The sequence below is a fragment of the Equus quagga genome, chromosome 8 (assembly GCF_021613505.1).
Source record: "Equus quagga isolate Etosha38 chromosome 8, UCLA_HA_Equagga_1.0, whole genome shotgun sequence".
NCBI lineage: Eukaryota > Metazoa > Chordata > Mammalia > Perissodactyla > Equidae > Equus > Equus quagga.
This window is the reverse complement of record NC_060274.1, coordinates 38,228,917-38,248,510: the sequence shown is the minus strand read 5'-3', so window position 1 is coordinate 38,248,510 and position 19,594 is coordinate 38,228,917.

Sequence of the window (19,594 nt, the reverse complement as noted above, 5' to 3'; positions counted from 1 at the left end):
TTATTTTTTCTAAAGAATCATAATACTCAAATACTGTGCAATGGATACTCGAATAAATGGATATTAAATTATCAGTTGGTACATACATTCTGGAACATCTTTTGGCAGCTTGTAAGAACTTTAAATAAGTTCATATTCTGCCCCAGAATTCCACTTCTAGGAAACTGTCATGGGAAATAATTGTAGATGCTCACAAAGACTTATGTTCAGGGTAAATTACAGTATTAGTTTATACTAGTAAGAAATTGAGAACAAATTACATGTTTAACAAAGGAAGAATTGTTATATTACATCCATTTAACAGACTATTTTGCAGGCATTAAAATAATGTTAACATTTAAAAAGTATATGTTATGTTTAAAAGCCATTAAATACAGTGGGATCTCAACAAACTAAATGACACAGACAAAATGAAAGGTATTTGGGTATGAATTTAGTGAGTACTTTTTCTTCTTTCAATTTTCTGATTTTTCCATTTTGGTTTCTGTAGATGTATAGGTCTGTTAGAAACAGCGAATATTTTATTCTGTTTGGAAAACATTTCTACATTTCTGTGAATGGCAGAGGAGATACAGACCCAGGTGACGGTTTTTTGTTTGTTTGCTTGTTTGGTGGTGTGTGTGTTTGTTTTAGATAGGAAAGATTGAGGTTTGTGCTAATAGAGAAAGCATTCTAAAAACATGACAAAGAATGCAATTAGTCAATAGATAAATCCCAGAATTGTAGCAGACTGAAGGGGATGGAATTAGACTCGATGCTAGAGGGATTGACCTTGAAGAGGGACACAAGTGAGGGTGCACACAACACAGAAACATTTAAGCAAAGGCCCAAAAGCCTTAGAGTATCAAAGTATCTCCTCTAATAGCCCAGAAATCCACAGTGAAGCAGGGGAGGGCATCAGAGACATTGAGGGAGGCAGGCAAGATGAGCAGAAAGCCTTGAGGCTGGGGGCTGCCATTTTGGAATAGCCAGTGTATACAGAGTGGGAGACAGAGCAGGTCAGAGCTGTGGAGAGGTGCAGAGGAACAGCCTGCGGTTGGAGAGCCTCAGTTTGTCACAGCACCAGTGTAGGGCATAGATGCAGCACTGAGAAGGACATTAGCTGGGAAGGCAGTGTAGGGGTTTGCTGGAGGCAGCGAAGGACAATATGCCTATGCCAAGGGGTTCAGGCTCACAGCGCAGACAGTGCAGGCAGTGCAGGCAGAGAAGTGAGCAAAACCACGTCCCATAGGTTTAGGTCAGCTGGACAGGAAATGGAACCATGAAAGGAGGCTATAGGAGAGAAGGAAAAAATTAGAGAAATGGGTATCTCCCAGGGAACCTTGTGAAAATGAAGACAGCTGAGTCCCCATCCTCAGAAAGTTTAATTTAATGGTGGATTCCAGCACACTGCATTTTTATTAATGTCAGGTGGTCTAGAGGCCATGCTTTAAGAAATCTTGGAGCTGACATTACAGAGCACATAAGACTTGTATGACTTATTATAACACTCCTAAGACTTGAAAAGCAGGAGTAGGGAGAAAAGAGGAGAGACAGGGAGGAATAACAGTATCTGTTGAGAAATTTAGGAATTGAAGGTGAGGACTCCAGAGGCAGGAGGTCCCTGATGGTGGCAAGGTCCAGCCCACAGCTCGCCCAGACCCTTGCTGAGCAGGAGCATGTGTGAACCTGTTGGATGTTCCATAGTCAGGTCATTTAGAGAAACACTGGTTTGAAAAAGCAGGATGATATGTTTGTTGTGTATTTCCCAGCTTTCTTCTGCCATTGTGTTTCATGAATTCTAATGAAGAGAATTTAGCATGCTGCTCAGATGTATTTAACCAGAGAAAACTTTTTCCCTAAAAACATATTTTAATATCTCTTGGAACTAAAGTTCTGCAGACGAGGGTAGGGAGAAGGGGGAAGAGAAGAGAAATGAAAAGAGAAGCAAGATGGAGATTCCTAAACTCACACTAGCCAAACCACCGCCCAGTCCTCCTTGCCTGGTCTTCTTCCTCTCTCTCCTCCTGTCCCCTACAGACCGTCCATTTCTGCACAATTGGCCTCAGCACCTCTCACACTCTGAACATATTCACAACTTCTGGAAATTCCCATCAACCCAACTTTTCTAAAATGTTTGTTTACCCTAAATTGTTCCAAAACTGTTTAATGGAATAATTTGAAGCTTTCTTACTTTTTGCTAGCGGTTTTAGAATATACGCTTTCTCAAAGTGTTTTTTTTCAAACATACATTGAACTTCAGCAGATGCCTCTGGGCATTTATTAAGGTGGCAATTTTCCCTTTAATCTGCAAATTACAGTAATAGATTTCTGCTATTGGACCTTCTTTGCACCTCTTGATAAACTACAGTTGGTGATGATGCATTATTTATTATTTTTAAAAAATATACCCATGGATAGGTGTGGCTAATTTTTCACTTAGAAGTTTTTCATCTAGGTGCATAAGACTGCCTTACAGATTTATTTTCTTATGCTCTTCTTTTTGTCCAGTTTTGTTATTAAAATCATGCTAGCCACATAAAGTCAAATAGAGTGGCTTCCTGTCATCATTGATGCTCTGGAATTTTAAAAAAATGCTACATGAGGATTATGAGTCCCTGATGGTTGATACAGTTTATACAAAACTATCTGGGCCTGGTGATGTTTGATAACATTTTATTTTCTTCTAGATTGGTGTATTTAGGCCTTCTACTGTATCTTCAGACAAATTTGTATATTTTATTTTCCTAGAACACTATTTATTCCAGCATATTTCCAAATGTATTGAAATAAAGTTGTACATTATTTTAAAATTTCAAAAAGGTTTGTTATTTTACACAGTAAAATATGCACTTGGTAAAATCAAATCTGTAAAAAGGGGGAAATGTGGTAAACAATGTCACGCTCCTGCCCCTACTGACAGCCCCCACTCCTCCCGTCACTTATAGCCAAGTGGTTTCACAGGTTTCTTGTTTAATCCTTGTACAGAGATAGCTTATGCATATATGTATGTGCGTGTGTGTCTTTACATACAGACACACTCGTGGATATGTTCCTTCTAAAAATACAAATGTTAGGCTATGCATACACTGTTCTGCACCTTAATTTTTTCACTTACCATTTTTTTGAAGATAGTTACATATCAGTAATTATTAACGGGAACTTTTTAATGGAAACAAAATATGGCTACCAGTACACTGTAATTTATTCAGTCTGTCTCCTTATTTTCAGTTTTTGGTTCTGTAATTAATAGCAGAATCTCTTATTCTCCGTTTATATTAACTAATGGGGTTGTTACAAAATAAGAATAGACAAGAAATAGATTAGTGAATTTCCTATGCTAATGAGAAAGCATATCTCCCAAAGGCGTAACCTAGGACAATGGAGTAACGTGGGCACAGGGCGGAGATTGACCACAGAGGGTCCTGGCATTTCTACACATGGTAGCAATTAAACTACCAGACTTGAGGAATGAATGACCCACTAAAGGGCCAATCTGCTGGCATGAAATTAGTTGGACAGAGAGAATTTCATAAATTATAAGGCACCATCTTCCGACCTGTATTCAAGGAGGTCTCCAGTCTTGCTGCTCCTGCCAGCCTCATCCAGCAAGCACGTCCTGAGTGCCACGTACTGCAGTGGGCACTGTGGAGGTTACAGAAAGGAGCAAATACTCTACTCCCATGTACTTTGGGTTTCACAGTCCTAACATTATTTTGTAGCATCTATATTCTCTACTGTAGGTCACAGGAATAAGGGAGAAGGAAAAATAAAGAAAGGATGGATAGAGTGAGAGTATCTGAGATGGAATTTATAATGTTAAGGGTAAAGGGTCTGTGGAGACAGATATTTTTCCATTGTTTGACTCTTTGGCAGCTGAGAAACAATACTTTAATTAAAAAGGAGTTGATATAATTGTCATTCAACATTGTTTACAGTTTTACTGGAGGATTAATGTGAATTTTTGATTTTTGGTTAATTAAAAGTCTTCCGTCTACACAGTAGTTAGTGTGTATGCGTGTAGTTGGATCCCATATGTGCAGAATATCGCGGCATTGTAGACTTTTACATGTCTTCAATCACCACCTAGCTCCTTGAAAGGGTACAATCAGAATCAAGATGATGATTATGTTCACTGTGCCTTACCTTTTTGTCAGTAAAAATAATACTTCCACACTGCTTACTACAGTAGGTGCTTCTGGATCACTGTACTTTATGCTTTGGAAAAGGGTCACATTCTGAATCATTCCATGATTATTTAATGCTACATGGGTCAACTTACACCAAGGTTAGAATTTTTTGAACATTATAAATTATGATTATGCGTGTTGCCCAGTTAAATAAAATATGCGTTCTTTGAATGATTTCTATCTTCATTTAAAAATTCACAACTTATCACATGTTTCTGATTCATTTCCAGTTCACTCATCAAAATGTAATCATTTAGTAGCAGCATTTGATCCCAAGATACTGTTTAAATTTTAAACTCTTTTCTTTAAGAAGCAGTAAGCAGCGTTTTGTCAGTGGCGAGAAAGCTAAAACACCAAAGAATTCAGATTTGATTCTGAAATGTGAACTGCAACTAAAATTAATCCAACAAGTTCTTCCACCCTTTCTTCAAGCGGGCTTACTGTCCTTCTAACTAAGTGAGGTTTTCCATTATTTTTCATTGAACAGTGCCGGAGCGATGTTTCCAATCCCACAATGAATAAACAAAGAGACCGAGGCGACTCCACCCTTTAGGAGAATGGTTTTGCCTCATACCAGAAACACTGCAAGCTTGAAAACCTTAGAACAACATCTGTTTAGGAACCACAGGTTGCTAACAAATAGATTGTTAAGACTCCATCGCTCGGCATCTCCACAGAAACCGTAATATTTGCGTCAGGTCTCTCTCCCGCAACAGAGGCTCCGTCTAGAATGCTAAGAAAATCTCCATTGCCCTAGAGATTACGGGAACACAGAAATGGCAAATAACGATGTCGCTAAATATATAACATTCCATTCCAAGCACAATAGGCAACTGGAACATTTTTTTGTACTCTTAACATCTTCCAGTGGACCCAAAACAGAAAGGAAATTTTCAGTCATTTAGCACTATGATTTTGCATTATCTCTACATACAAGCAGTGACTCTGGAGAGAGAGGGAAAGAGATTAAGAAAGAAAAAGTATGGGGCTGGCCCCATGGTGTAGTGGTTAAGTTCAGTGTGCTCCATTTTGGTGGCCCAGATTTACAGGTTCGGATTCCAGGTGCAGATCTACACCACTTGTCAGCCATGCTGTAGCAGTGACCCACATATAAAATGGAGGAAGATTGGCACAGATGTTAGTTCAGGGTGAATCTTCCTCAGCAAAAAAAAAAAAAAAAAGAAGAAGAAGAAGAAGAAGAAGAAGAAGAAAAAGTGTGGAATGATTAAATCACATTTCTCATTAAGAATACAGATGATGTGACAATGGTACAATCAAATTATGCTTTGTATCCAGAAACCAGTGTTACTGAGAATCTTCAGTTATGATTCCTGGAATCCAGTACTAAGCACTTACCCAACTTAAACATAAATGGGCCTCCTCTCATGTAGGCCAATTATAGCAAGTCCCCTGGAAGCAAAAGATGGCTGAGTTCTCTTGTGCTATATCCAGCTATTATCAAGCGTCTTTGATGTTTCAGAGCTCCATTTTATCTTTAAGAAGGGTAAGAGGTGGCTGTTAGCAAAGAAATATTTCCCAAGTTCTCACAATAGATGTGGCTCTCCAGAGATGCTTGACAGCTACTGTTCTCTGTTAACGTCTCTGTTCTGAAATTTAATTTGGAAGTAATATGCGTGCATGCATTTAATTAATGCTATGAATAACCTTTCAAGACAGAGATAGCAATTGAAAAACACAGAAGAGGCAAAGTGAACCTTTCAGTAAGGATTTTCCTTAAATGAGTCAATCTTGCAAGCAGTCAATTGTCCCGCCCATTTCTTCTCCTAGTCTTCTCTAAACCATTTCTCTCCTCGGCTCTTGATTCCATGTCTTAAGAAGCTTTTATCACCCAAAAAGCTTTCAGTCCAGTGGATTTACTTTCTTGGTCTATGGATAACTGGTTTCCAGTTAGGTGTAACTCAGTCCTCTGTACTACAAGGTAAGGGAGCCCCGGAATTGTCCCCGACATCCAGCAAAATCTCTTGGTCCAACAGACAGTATCTTAAAGCATAAAGAAAGTTCTGTGGTATGTCCATGAGCCTCTTTGATTTATTTCCCACAGAAACAGTCAGTCAGCAGGGCATACAAACAGTTTTTAGACTCCCCCCAGTTTTGCTAAAGCAAACCTACAATTTTAGCATAAAATCATAAATAATTCTTTAATATCACCAAATAAAAAGTGCATCTGTATTAACAATATGGACACTATTTTCAGTCTTGGGCCCTGTTGCTGATTTTATTTGTGCTACTTTACCATTGTTTTAATGATCTTGGACTAGGAATTTTTATTCTCCTTTCTCTCCTATACTTTTCCCCACCCTCAATCGTTCTGGCTACATTTAAAACTTGATTGATTTATGGTGCTTGTTTTTTATCGTTTGTTTGTGTAGTTTGGTTGAGGTGCAGATAGTTGTCCTCTTTTACTGGTTTGTTTAATTGGTTGTTGCCATGGTAACATTTTTAGTACGTTTTTTCAGAAGGTTGAAGGATGCTTTGGGGCTTTCGTGTGGTGGTCTGTTAATCTTCAACAGACCCTAACAGGATTCCTTTGTGCCTTTTTCTCCCCTATTTTTGAGTGACTTGACTTCTTTAACCCTTCAGAGACTAGGTACCATTATTTCTAAGCATCACATCTTTAGACAATTGTTTGACCAGAGTTGCAGGGTGGTGGCCAGTCCGTAACCACAGAATCATTGTCATGAGAGCTTCAAAACAGAGGCTGTAAAGAGGCATCTGAAATTTTCATACTATAATTATGAAGTTTATATGACATAATGTGGCTGTTTATTTTATACTCGGTTGTCAATAAAAGGAAGTATGACTTTGTATTTTTTTGTAGACGCTTTTTTGACTTAATTGCTTTGTGCGGCTGTTCTTAGTGAACTGCTTTGAGAACACAGAGTTGTGTCCTCTAAGTGTAAAGGATTCTGTGAGACAAAAGAAATGAAATCATTCATGAAATATATTTGGATGTTTGTTCACTTAAGCATATCCACTCAGCAAAGAACAACTCTGAAATCTAGAAATGAGTATAATAACTTTTGAAAATGCAAGTTTCATGGTGTAGCTACATTGGAAGACAGGAAGTTTCTTACAAAACCAAACATACTCATCATATGTTCCAACGATCACACTCGTTGGTATTTACCCAAAGGAGGTGAAAACTTTTGTCCACACGAAAACTCACACATGAATGTTTATAGAAGCTTTATTCACAATTGCCAAAACTTGGAAGTAACCAAGATGTCCTTCAGTAGGTGAATGGATAAATAAACTGTGGTACACCAGGCAACAAAATATTATTCAGCACTAAAAAGAAATGTGCTATCAAGCCATGAAAGATGTAGAGGAAACTTAAATGCATATTTCTAAAGAAAGGAGCCAATCTGAAAAGGCTACACACTGTGCGATTCCAACTATATGACATTCTGGAAAAGGCAAAACTATAGAGACAATAAAAAATCGGTAGTTGTCAGGGGTTTGTGTCGGGGGAAGAGACAAATAGGCAGAGCACAGGGGATTTTTAGGGCAGTGAAAATACTCCGTATGATATTGTTCTGATAGAAAAATGTCATTACACATTTGTCTAAACCCATAGAAAGTAAAACACCAAGAGTGAACCATAAAGAAAACTATGGACTTTGAGCGATTATGATGTGTCAATGTAGCTTCATCCTTGGTAAAAAATGTACCATTCTGGTGAGTGATGTTGACGATGGGGGAGGGTGTGCATGGGTGGGGACAGCAGTATATGGGAAATTTCTGTACCTACTTCTGAATTTTCTTGTAAACCTAAAACTACTTTAAAAAATAGAGGCTTTTAAAAATGCAAGTTTCAGACTTTAGTGTAGTTCAGATATAAAGTTTGTACTCATATGTACTTATGTGTTGAAATAATGGCATGGAAGAATTTTATTTTTGTTGTTATTTTTAATAATAGCCATAACCTAAAATATTTACCACATCCATCCTAGGTTCTAAAAGAACTTTCCATGGATTCTTTATTAATCTTGATGCACTTAGCAGTCAAAAGAGAACACATGTGGTTCAATATTCAAATGTAGCAGCCATGTAACATATTCTAGCTCTCTACTTTTTTTCTGCTTCATTTACTACATTCTAGTGAAGAAAGAGGCTGTGAAATACTGACCCAACAGGGAGAGTACCTATACTATTGTTTATATTTAATATTAATATAAAATCTTATGTCATGAAATGGAAAATAAGCTAAAACAATTGTTAAAATTATCCCTCTTTAGTTATCATGAAATTATCCAAATATACAAAGGAGACATTTTAAATTATGTAATGCTTCAGTCAATCTAAGTAGTCAGACTCATTGTTCAGATATTTTTCCTTCCAATTGGCCAAAGTCCATGATAATGGACATTATAATGAATTATAGGATCTTCAAATGGATTAATAGCAAATGAATTTCATCATGATAATTATATTGCCAGAAATCATATCTCAGATTTACAGGATGTGGAAATGAAATGGAGCTGATACCCTAGCTTTTATAATTATTTAAGAAGTTAATGAAGATACTCTGAAAACTGTGAGAGGAGAAAGATTCTTCCCTTCTCCTTCTTTATGTTCCTTAGCCATGGCACGTTTCATCTGGCTGGGTGAGTACCAAGCACTGTGCTGAGCATTTTGCATGCATTGTCGCTTTCAAGATGGCTAGGACACCACCACATGGGCTAAGAACATGGATGTGGCATTCAGATAGCACTAAGGTTGAATCCTGCCTCTGTTCATTGCTATCTGTGCCCCATTGGGCAAAGAACCTAACTCCTACACATCTCAGTTTCCTCATCCATAAGATGGGACAATAATAGTGTCTACCTCATAGGTTTCTTGTGAGGATGAAATGAGATAAGTGTGACTCAAGAAGGTTAGTTGTGTTTAACCTTCTTTTAGTAGAAGTGATTAGTATTTCTGTGATTCAAGGAAAAATAAAAAGAAGGTGGTAACTTGATGGTAGGGCAAAATGGCAATACAAATGGTATGCAATAAGGTGCTTTCTCTGCAAAAAAAATGCTTTAATTAACTAGGACCAGATAAATGATTTGAGTCATAAAATTATTTCATTATAATAGAATTTAGGGAGAAAATCATTAGGAGCAAAAATATAGGTCTGCTATAGAGAACTCTACTTAGTGTAGCATTTGCTGTTTGGAATTTTACCTGGTTGTGAATTCACTGATCATATTAAGACTCATATAGTATTGACTGCTTATCTGTACTGCCAGAAATTAAATCCTGTATCATTACAAGAGGATATTAACTCCAAGGCAGTCTCAATAGATGCTGCCATCTGATGATAAGGCTTCACATTGTTTTCTTGGATCACAGAAAGATGAAATTATTAGCATACAGTTCATCCTCAGGAGAAGTTAGGAAAGGTGAAAGGTTAGCATTTGGTATAGAGATTTGGATGCATCTATAAAATCAGAAGATGTTTGTACATTAAACTCTCAGAAAAATGCACATTCTTAATCCTGGATTAAGAATTAAATGCTGGAAATCTCTTTTGCCATTTGCTTTTTAACATCAAGAATACCCTATAAATCTTTTTTAAATGTAAAAACATATTGCAAAAGTATGTTGCCCAGGCACATAGTAGGAAATTTTTTAAATATATATAATAAAAAAAGAAAATTAAGATCATCTTGAGTGCCTTAATCTTAGTTCCTGTTATTGTAGCCTTAGACTCAATATAGAATTACATGACAATCCTCTTATAAAATTTACTCTTACACTAAATATACTAGAAACAAACTTCTCTTATTCTGTGTTCTCCTAGAACCACATTATAAACAGTTGCATTTTATTAATTTTGCTTGTTTGTTTGTTTGTTTTGGTAAGGAAGCAACATCTTAGCTAACATCTATGCCAATCGTCCTCTATTTTGTCCATGGGATGCCACCACAGCATGGCCTGACGAGCGGTATGCAGGTCTGTGCCTGGGATCTGAACCCACAAACCCCAGGCCACCAAAGCGGAGTGTGCAAACTTAACCACTATGCCACCGGGCTGGCCCCTGCATTTTATTACTTTTTATGAAACACTGCTTCATTGATTCAATCCCTTAATTATGTATATTGAGTGAGTTCCCTTTTACTTCATCTTGCAGCTAAATCTTTGTACTAATTTATCAGTATTCATTTTGCATAAATTTCTGCAAGTCAAATTGGTAAGTTAAAGGGTATGTAGGTTGCCTTGGCTTCTGCTATATAGTATTTATATGCAATTATTTAATTATAAATAGTTCATAGTTTGAGAACTCATTTTCCCATTAGTACTGCCATTAATCTTTTGCTTATAATTTTTGGTTGGCATAAAATATTCATAGGGAAAAATCTACTCAATAACTTTCCAGCACCATAGTGTGGCATCTTCTGAAGGACACAGGGCTCAATATTAGATGCCCAACATCACTATGGGAAGATAGAAGAGACAACCAAGCATGAAAGCCCTACATGATGTTGGTTTACAAAATCGAATGCCTGAGAACTTATACAGAAAGGCAAGTGTTGGAACAGATAAAGCTTCCAGCATAAATTCCCCCCAAAGCATACTTTTCTCAGTAGTTAAGGAAATAATTCAAAACCCCCAGTAGTCTACATGATACTCTTCTCTCCACTTCCAGTGCCTCACAGGCACAATTTTAGTGTCTGGATGAACTGAGTTAGGTTGAGTTTAGAACCCATATTCAGGAATTGACCATCTAGGAAGTCCAGTTGAAAGCTGCACGTGACAATGTGCCCTTGGCGTGCCTGGGGAACAGGAGGGAGATCAGGGACGACCACATGATGTGTGATGTGTGCATTGTGAGTTGAGTGGGATGAAGTGATTGTAAATAAACTTTGAATAGTATCGTTTATTTTGGCAGAAGGATTGCTAACAAAAAGGGGTCATAATTTCATGAATTTATATGGCCTTGGAAAAGTATCACATTTAACTACCTGGGGCCTGAGTTTTTGAGCACGAGGATACACATATCCTAGTTTAGAAACAAATTGATATGTGTGGGCCGAGGATTTAACAAACCCCATCCTCTGAGGTTAAAAATCATCTGCTCCCAGCAAAATTCAACATTCTGTTTTGTTTTGTTTTTTTCTTTTGCAAGTGAGGGACGGAGCAGGAGGAAAAGGGAAGGGAGACCAGCTTTAAATGACTTATAAAAAGGACCCAGAAAAAAAATTGCTGGACATCAAAAAGCTCTTACAAAACAGGCTTTTAATGATTTAAGTGTAAATGAATCAAAAACATATGGATAACATTTTCCTTTAAAATACCCTTGGGTTTAAAAAACTTAAGGGGAAAAGTAAATGGAAGAGAATGTTTTAGCTTTGGTGGAGCAGAAAAACATTTTAGAAAAGAGCTTGAGGAACTTGAGATGCCCCAGTAGCATCTGAGGTTGCTTGTGCTCACTGGAGGAAGGAGTTGTGGTGACTCGGGTCCCTACATCCAGGAACCCGGCTCGTCAGCTACCCACACACAAGAGATGTGACAAGCAGAACCACCTTCCACAATATATGCTTTGGCATTGGATCTGGGGGAGCATGTCTGGGAGCTGATACTGAGAAAACACATGTTGCATCTTCAAACCTTCAGCTTTTTGGAAAACCAACATCCAACTGCAAACTACCACTGGGGGTGGAGGTAGATGTGATGTGATCCAGGTGGAGGAAGAATGGACACTCTGTGAGGTCGTGTCCCCAGAAGCACATAACCATCTTCCGTGTCCCTTTTTGTTTGTAAGCTCTTACATTTTTGATGCAAAATAATAAGACTTTTTCAAAATATGTTAATCATTTTATTTCTGCTCCAGGTAATTCCTTTTCTCCACCCAGTTTTATTGAGGTGTAATTGACAAATAAAATTGTAGTATATTTACCTATAAAACATGATGATTTGATGTTCATATACGTTGTGAAAGGATTCCCAAAATCAAATTAATTAACACATCCATCACCTCACGTACTTACCTTGTTTTTATGAGAATGCTTAAGATCTACTCTCAGCAAATTTCAAGTATAGAGTCCAGTATTATTAACTACGGTCACGATGCTGTACATTAGATCCTCAAACTTAGTTATTTTATAACTGAAAGCTTGTACCCTTTCACCTACCCCTCCCAGTTCCCCCATCCCTTAGCTGCTAGTAACCACCGTTCTGCTCTCTGTTTCTATGAGTTCAGCTTTTGCAGATTCCACATATAAATGAGATTATACAGTATTTGTCTTCCTCCAGCTTCTTTCACTTAGCATAATGTCCTCCAAGTTCATCCATGTTATCACAAATGGCAGGGTTTCCTTCTTTTTTAAGGCTGAATAATATTCCATTGTTTATATATACCACATGTTTTTTACCCATTCATCCACCGACAGACACTTCAGTATTTTCCATAGCTTGGCTATTGTGAATAATGCTGCAATGAACTTGGGAGCACACATAGGGGTTTTGTTTCCTTTGGGTATATACACCAAAATGAGATTGCTGGATCATAGAGTAATTCTATTTTTAATTTTTTGAGGAACCTCCCTACTGTTTTCCATAGTGGCTGCACCAATTTACATTCCCACTAAGAGTGTATGAGGGTTCCCTTTTCTCCACCTCATCACTAACATTCGCTGTCTCTTGTCTTTTTGATAATAGACATCCTATCAACTGTGAGGTGATATGTTATTATGGTTTTGATTTGCATTTCCCTGATGATTAGCAATGCTGAGCACCTTTTCATGTACCTATTGGCAATTTGTATGTCTTCACTGGAAAAGTGTCTATTCAGGCATTTTGCCCATTTTTTAATCAGGTAATATTTGGGTGTTTTTGCTATTGAGTTGTAAGAGTTCCTTATATATTTTGAATATTAACTCCTTATATGATATATGATTTGCAAATATTTTCTCCCATTCCATAGATTACCTCTTCATTTTGTTGTTTCCTCTGCTGTATGGAAAGTTTTTAGTTTGATGTAGTCCCACTTGACTGTTTTTGCTTCTGTTGTCTCTGCTTTTGGTGTCAAATCTAAAACATTATGTCCAAGACCAATGTCAAGGATTTTTTCCCCTATGTTTTCTTCTAGAAGTTTTACAGTTTCAGGTCTTAAATTTAAGTCTTTAATCCATTTTGAGTTAGTTTTTGTGTATGGTGTATGATACGGATCCAATTTCATTGTTTTGTTTGAGGATACCCAGCCTTCCCAACACCATTTATTGAAGAGACTATCATTTTCCCATTGTGTATTCTTAGCACCCTTGTCGAAATCAGTTGACCATATATGTGTGGGTTTATTTCTGGGCTTTCTCTTCTGTTTCACTGATCTATATGTCTGTTCTTATGCCAATACCATACTGTTTTGATTACTGTAGCTTTGTAATATAGCTTGATACCAAGAAGTGTGATGCCTCCAGCATTGCTCTTCTTGTTCAATATGGCTTTATCTATTTGGGGTCTTTTGTGGTTCCATACAAATTTTAGGATGATTTGTTCTATTTCTGTGAAAAATGTCATTGGATTTGATAGGAACTGCATTGAATCCATAGATTACTTTGTGTAGTATGGACATTTTAACAAGGCTAATTCTTCCAACCCATGAACATGGGATAATTTTCCTTTTAGTTATGTGTTCTTCAATTTTTTTTATTAAGGTTTTATAGTTTTCAGTGTGCAGATTTTTCACCTCCTTGGATAAATTTATTCCTAAGTATTTTATTCTTTTTTTCTTTTGGTGAGGAAAATTGGCCCTGAGCTAACATCTGTTGCCAAGCTTGCTCTTTTTGCTTGAGGAAGATTGTCACTGAGCTAATGCCTGTGCCAATCTTCCACTATTTTGTACGTGGGATGCTGCCACAGCCTGGCTTGATGAGCAGTGTGTAGGTCCAGCCCAGGATATGACCCCACGAACTCTGGGATGCCGAAGTGGAGCATGTGAAATTAACCACTACACCACCAGGCTGGCCCTAGTATTTTATTATTTTTGATAGCATTGTAAACGGAATTGCTTTCTTAATTTTTCTTCAGATAGTTTATTGTTAGTGTATAGAAATGCAACTGATTTTCGTATGTTGATTTTAGTATCCTACAACTTCACTGAATTCATTTTTCAGTTCTAACTGCTTTTTCATGTAGTTTATAGGGTTTTCTACATGTGATACCATGTCATATGAAAATAGAGACAATTTTATTTCTTCCATTATGATTTGGATGCCCTTTATTTCTTTTCCTTGCCTAATTGCTCTGGCTAGGACTTCCATTACTATGTTGCATATAAGTGGTGAGAGTGGATACCTTTGCCTTGTTCTTCATCTTAGAGGAAAAGCTGTCAGCTTTTCACCATTGAGTACAATGTAAACTGTGTACTTGTTGTATATGGCCTTTATTATATTGAGGTACATTCCATCTATACCTAATTTGTTGAGAGTTTTCATCATGAAGTGATGTTTATTTTTGTCAAATGCTTTTTCTGCATTCATTGAGATGAGTAAATGATTTTTATCCTTTATGTTGTTAATGTGGTGTTTCATATTTATTGATTTGTAGAAGTTGAACCATCCTTGCATCCCTGGAGTAAATCCCACTTGATCATGATGTATGATCCTGTTACTGTGCTGTTGAATTCAGTTTGCTAATATTTTGTTGAGGATTTTTGCATCTATGTTCATTAGGAATGTTGGCCTGAAATTTTCTTTTCCTGTAGTGTCCATGTCTGGATTTAATAACAGGGTAATATTCATCTCATAAAGTGAGTTTGGACATGTTCCCTCCTCTTTAGTTTTTTGGAAGAGTTTTAAAAGGATCAGTATTGATTCTTCTTTAAATAATTTGGTAGAATTCACCATTAAAGCCATCTGGTCCTGAAATTTTCTTTGTTACTGATTGAATCTCCTTATTCATTCTTGGTCTGTTCAGATTTTTAATTTTTTTATCATTCAATCTTGGTAGGTTGTATGATTCTAGGAATTTATCCATTTCTTCTAGGTTGTCCAATTTGTTGGTGTATAATTTGTTCACAGTGGTCTCTTCTGAGCCTTTGTGTTCCTGCAGTATCAGTTATAATGTGTCCTCTTTAATTTCTGATTGTATTTGAATCTTCCCTTTTTTCTTAGTTTAGCTGTTTGTCAATTTTGTTTATGATAAAACCAACTCAGTTTTGTTGATCTTCTTGATTGTCTTTCTATTCTCTATTTTGTTTATTTTCTTCTCTGATCTTTGCTATTCCCTTCCTTTTACTACTTTGGGCTTTGTTTGTTTTTCTTTATCTAGTTTCTTAAGATGTAAATTTAGATTGTTTATTTGAATTCTTTACTTTTGCTCAGTGTAGGCATTTATTGCTATCAACCTCCCTCTTGGAACCGCTTTTGCTTCATTCCATAAGTTTTGGTATGTGTGTCTCGAGATATTTTTTGATTTCCCTTTTGATTCTTCTTTGGCCCATTGGTTGTTCAGGAGCGTGTTGCTTAATCTCACATATTAGCAATTTTTCCAGTTTTTCTCCTGTTATTGATTTCTAGTTTTATACCGTTGTGATCAGAAAAGATGCTTGAGGTTATTTCAGTCTTCTAAAATTTTTTAAGACTTTTTTTGTGGTCTAACATATGATCTATACTGGAGAACGTTTCACACACACTTGAGAAGAATGTGTATTCTGCTGCTGTTGGATGGAATGTTCTGTGTATGACTGCTAGGTCCATTTGGTCTAAAGCATATTTCTAGTCCCATATTTCCTTATTGATTTTTATGTCTGAATGAGCTGTCCACTGTTGAAAGTGGGGTGATGAAGTCCCATACTATATTTGTGCTCTGTATTTCTCCCTTCAGATCTATCAGTATTTGCTTAATATATTTATGTGCTCCTATGTTGGGTGCATTTATACTTATAATTGTTATGTTCTTTTAATGAATTGACCCCTTTATCATTATATAATGACCTTCTTTGTCTCTTGTTACAGTTTTTGACTTACAGTCTATTTTGTGAGATGTAAGTATTGCTACCCTGCTCTCTTTTGATTTCCCTTTGCATGGAATATCTTTTCCATCCCTGCAATTTCAACCTATGTGTGTTCTTAAAGTTGAAGTGAGTCTCTTATAGGCAGCATATACTTTGCTCTTGTTTTTTTATCCATTAAGACATGCTATGCCTTTTGAGTAGAAAATTTAATCAATTTACCTGTAAAGTAATTATTAATGCACAAGCACTTTCTAATGCCACTTAATTAATTGTTTTCTGGACATTTTGTAGTTCCTTTATTCCTTTCTTCCTCTCTTGCTGTCTTCCTTTGTGAGTTGATGACTTTCCAAAGTGTGATATGCTTTGATTCCCTCCTCTTTATCTGCTGTTGGTTTTGCCTTGTGGTTTCCATGAGGCTTATGTAAAACATCTTGTAGTTATAATGGTCTATTTTAAGTTGACGACAGCTTAACTTTGATTGCATACAAAAACTCTACCCTTTTATTTTCCCTCTCACACTTTCTACTTTTGATTTCACAGTTTACATCTTTTTGATATTGTGTATCTATTAACAAATTACTGTAGCCATAGTTATTTTTAACATTTTTGTGCTTTATCCTTTGTACTGGAGTTAAGTAATTAACACACCACCATATTATAGTATTCTGAATTTGACTATATACCTAACCTCAGCAGTGGGTTTTTTATTTTCATATGTTTTCACGTTACTAATTAGTGTCCTCTCATTGTGGCTTGAAGAACTCCTTTCGGCATTTCTTATAAGGCAGGTCTAGTGGTGATAAACTTCCTCAGTTCTTGTTTGTCTGGGAAAGTCTTTAACTCTCCATTTTTGAGTGGAAATAACAGCTTTACTGGGTAAAGCCATCTTGGTTGGCAGTTTTTCCCTTTCAGGGTTTTGTACATATCACCCCACTTTCATCTGACCTACATGGATTCTGCTGAGAAATCTGCCGATAGCTTCATGGAGGTTCCCATGTATGTGAGGAATTTCTTTTCTCTAGCTGTTTTTAAAATTCTCTCTTTGTCTTTGATCTTAGGCGACTTTATTATACTATGTCTTGGAGAAGATCTCTGGGTAGAATCTGATTGAGGACCTATGAGCTTCATAGAACTGGGAAGTCCAAATCTCTTCCAAGATTTGGGAAATTCTCAGCCATTATTTCTTTAAATAAGCTTTCTGCTCCTTTCTTCTTCTCTTCTCCTTTTGGGACACCAATAATGCATCAATTCTTTCTCTTGGTAGCTTCCCATAATTTACCTAGGCTTTCTTCACTCTTTTCATTCTTTTGCTGTTGTTCTCCTCTGAGTGGATAATTTCAAATGACCTACCTTTGAGTTCACAGACTCTTTCTTCTGCTTGATCAAGTCTTCTTTTGATTGTGCTCTCTATTGCATTTTTCATTTTATTTATTATAATCTTTAATAATGGAATTTCTGTTTGGTTCTTTTTAATGATTTGTGTCTCTCTGTTAAACTTCTCAATTTGTTCATGTAGTTGTTTCCTAAATTTATTGAATTATCTTTCTGCATTTTCTTGTAGCTCACTGAGCTTCCTTAAAATGACTATTTCGAATTCTTTCTGGGCAAATTGCAGATCTCCTGTTTTGGGGGGGGTCGGTTACTAGAAAATTATTGTGCTTCGTTGATGCTGTCATGTTTCCTTGATTTTTCACATTCCCTGAAGTCCTGTATTGCCGACTTTGCATTTGAAGAAGGAGTCACTTCCTCCAGGCTTCACTGACTAGCTTTGGGAGAGAAATGCCTTCTGTCAGCCCTGCTAAGGATTCTGAGGCTTTCTCAGACCTCTTCTATGGGTACACCTGCTCCACACTTCTTATTCCTTCTTGGGGGGCAATTCTTAAGAAGGTATGCTTTCCTGCAAAGCCAGGCCAAGTGCCAACATCCTCCCATTTGCTTCCCTTAGGGTGATGCAGAATTCTCAAGTTCATGTGTTTTCTCCCAGTCCTGTAGAATCAGTCTGGCTTTCTGCGCATGCTCACCAGCTGGCTGCAAAGGCTTGTGCTCGCTGCTATTGGAAAGTGCACAGGGAGCTGACCAGAGGGTGGGGGGTAGCGTGGGTGAGGTGCACAGAGTGTTGGGGGTGTCTGTGGACCCACTGCGGGGATATGCTGGAGAGGCATCCTCAGAGGCTTGTGCTAGGCTCCCTGATGGAGTCCATGCAGTGGTTAGTAGGATCCACAGCTCTTTGATATGTGCTGAGCCCTGGCTGCTATTCTCCCTGCCCCTCCCTGCTCCTCAATCATGCAACTCACCTCAGGCTTCTGGATGGGACAAGAAAGAGGTGGGCCTCTTTGCACTGCTGGGGAAGGCGAACACTCACTCACATACTCTCACTTTCCCTCTTGGGAGAAATTGCAGGCCAAGAGGGTCTTCCAGCACTGCCCTGTGCCACCTTGGTGGGGAGGGTAACATTGGTAAAGTGAAACTCTTCCTCTAACCCTCTTCAGTGCATCTAGTCTTGTATTTTTCTGCTCCAACGTGCGCTGAAACTCCTCTGCTGGACTCCTAGACTTCCACAGAGATATTCTTGTCTGTGGACAGTTGTCAAAATCAGTTTTCTTTGGGGAGAGATGGTAAAAAAAAAACTTTTCTGCCATCTTGTTCCCTAGTGGCTTGTTTACTTTCTTTCTACAGGGCACAAAACAGCAGTAGAGTTAAATGTATCCTCTGAAGTTTGAGAAATTATGATAAACATACATCGATGTTTATTTCCTATCCTCATAAAAAGTTAAAATTCCAAAGTCTGGGAAGCTGTGAATCAGAGTCAAGGAGATTTACCTCCATCTCCGTACAACCTTTTCTATTGCTGCACAAAGGATTTGAGCCACAGCAGAAGCAGGCCTCTTTGTCAAGGGTCCAGGAACTCCTGCCCCTTAGGACAAGCAGTTCCTCAAATGTGTGGTCCTTAGTGATTAGAGAAAATTTCATCCACAGACTTTGATCACCTATAAAAAGGAATCTCTCTCCCAAGCTTTGCTTCAATAAAACCATCTTTTCTTATCAGAGGGAGACGTGCACATTTGGAGAAGCCTGTAGACTTATTGGTCATGTATTTCCATGATTAGGAAGACAATGGACTAAATAAATCCACTTCAGACTCAGTCTTTAGCTGGCCTAGTTTATTTCCTGAAAATTCGGCACTTACCAGCAGCAATTGACAATGGAAATATCTGAACAATTAGCACAATTTTTTATTAATTCAGGAAACCTCTTTGGTCCATGGTGGGTTCCCAACTCAGTTGATTTAGTTTTAGCAAAATTTATGAAAACACATGAAATATTAGGACTAGAATATCTGTTTTCATTCTCTGGCACATTATAAACATTTGATGTTCCTTTCCTCTCAGTATACTCTTCTCTGTCTCATAGAGAACCTCAGTTAGTGTCTCTCTTTTCTCACTGACTGTTCAACCCTCCAGTA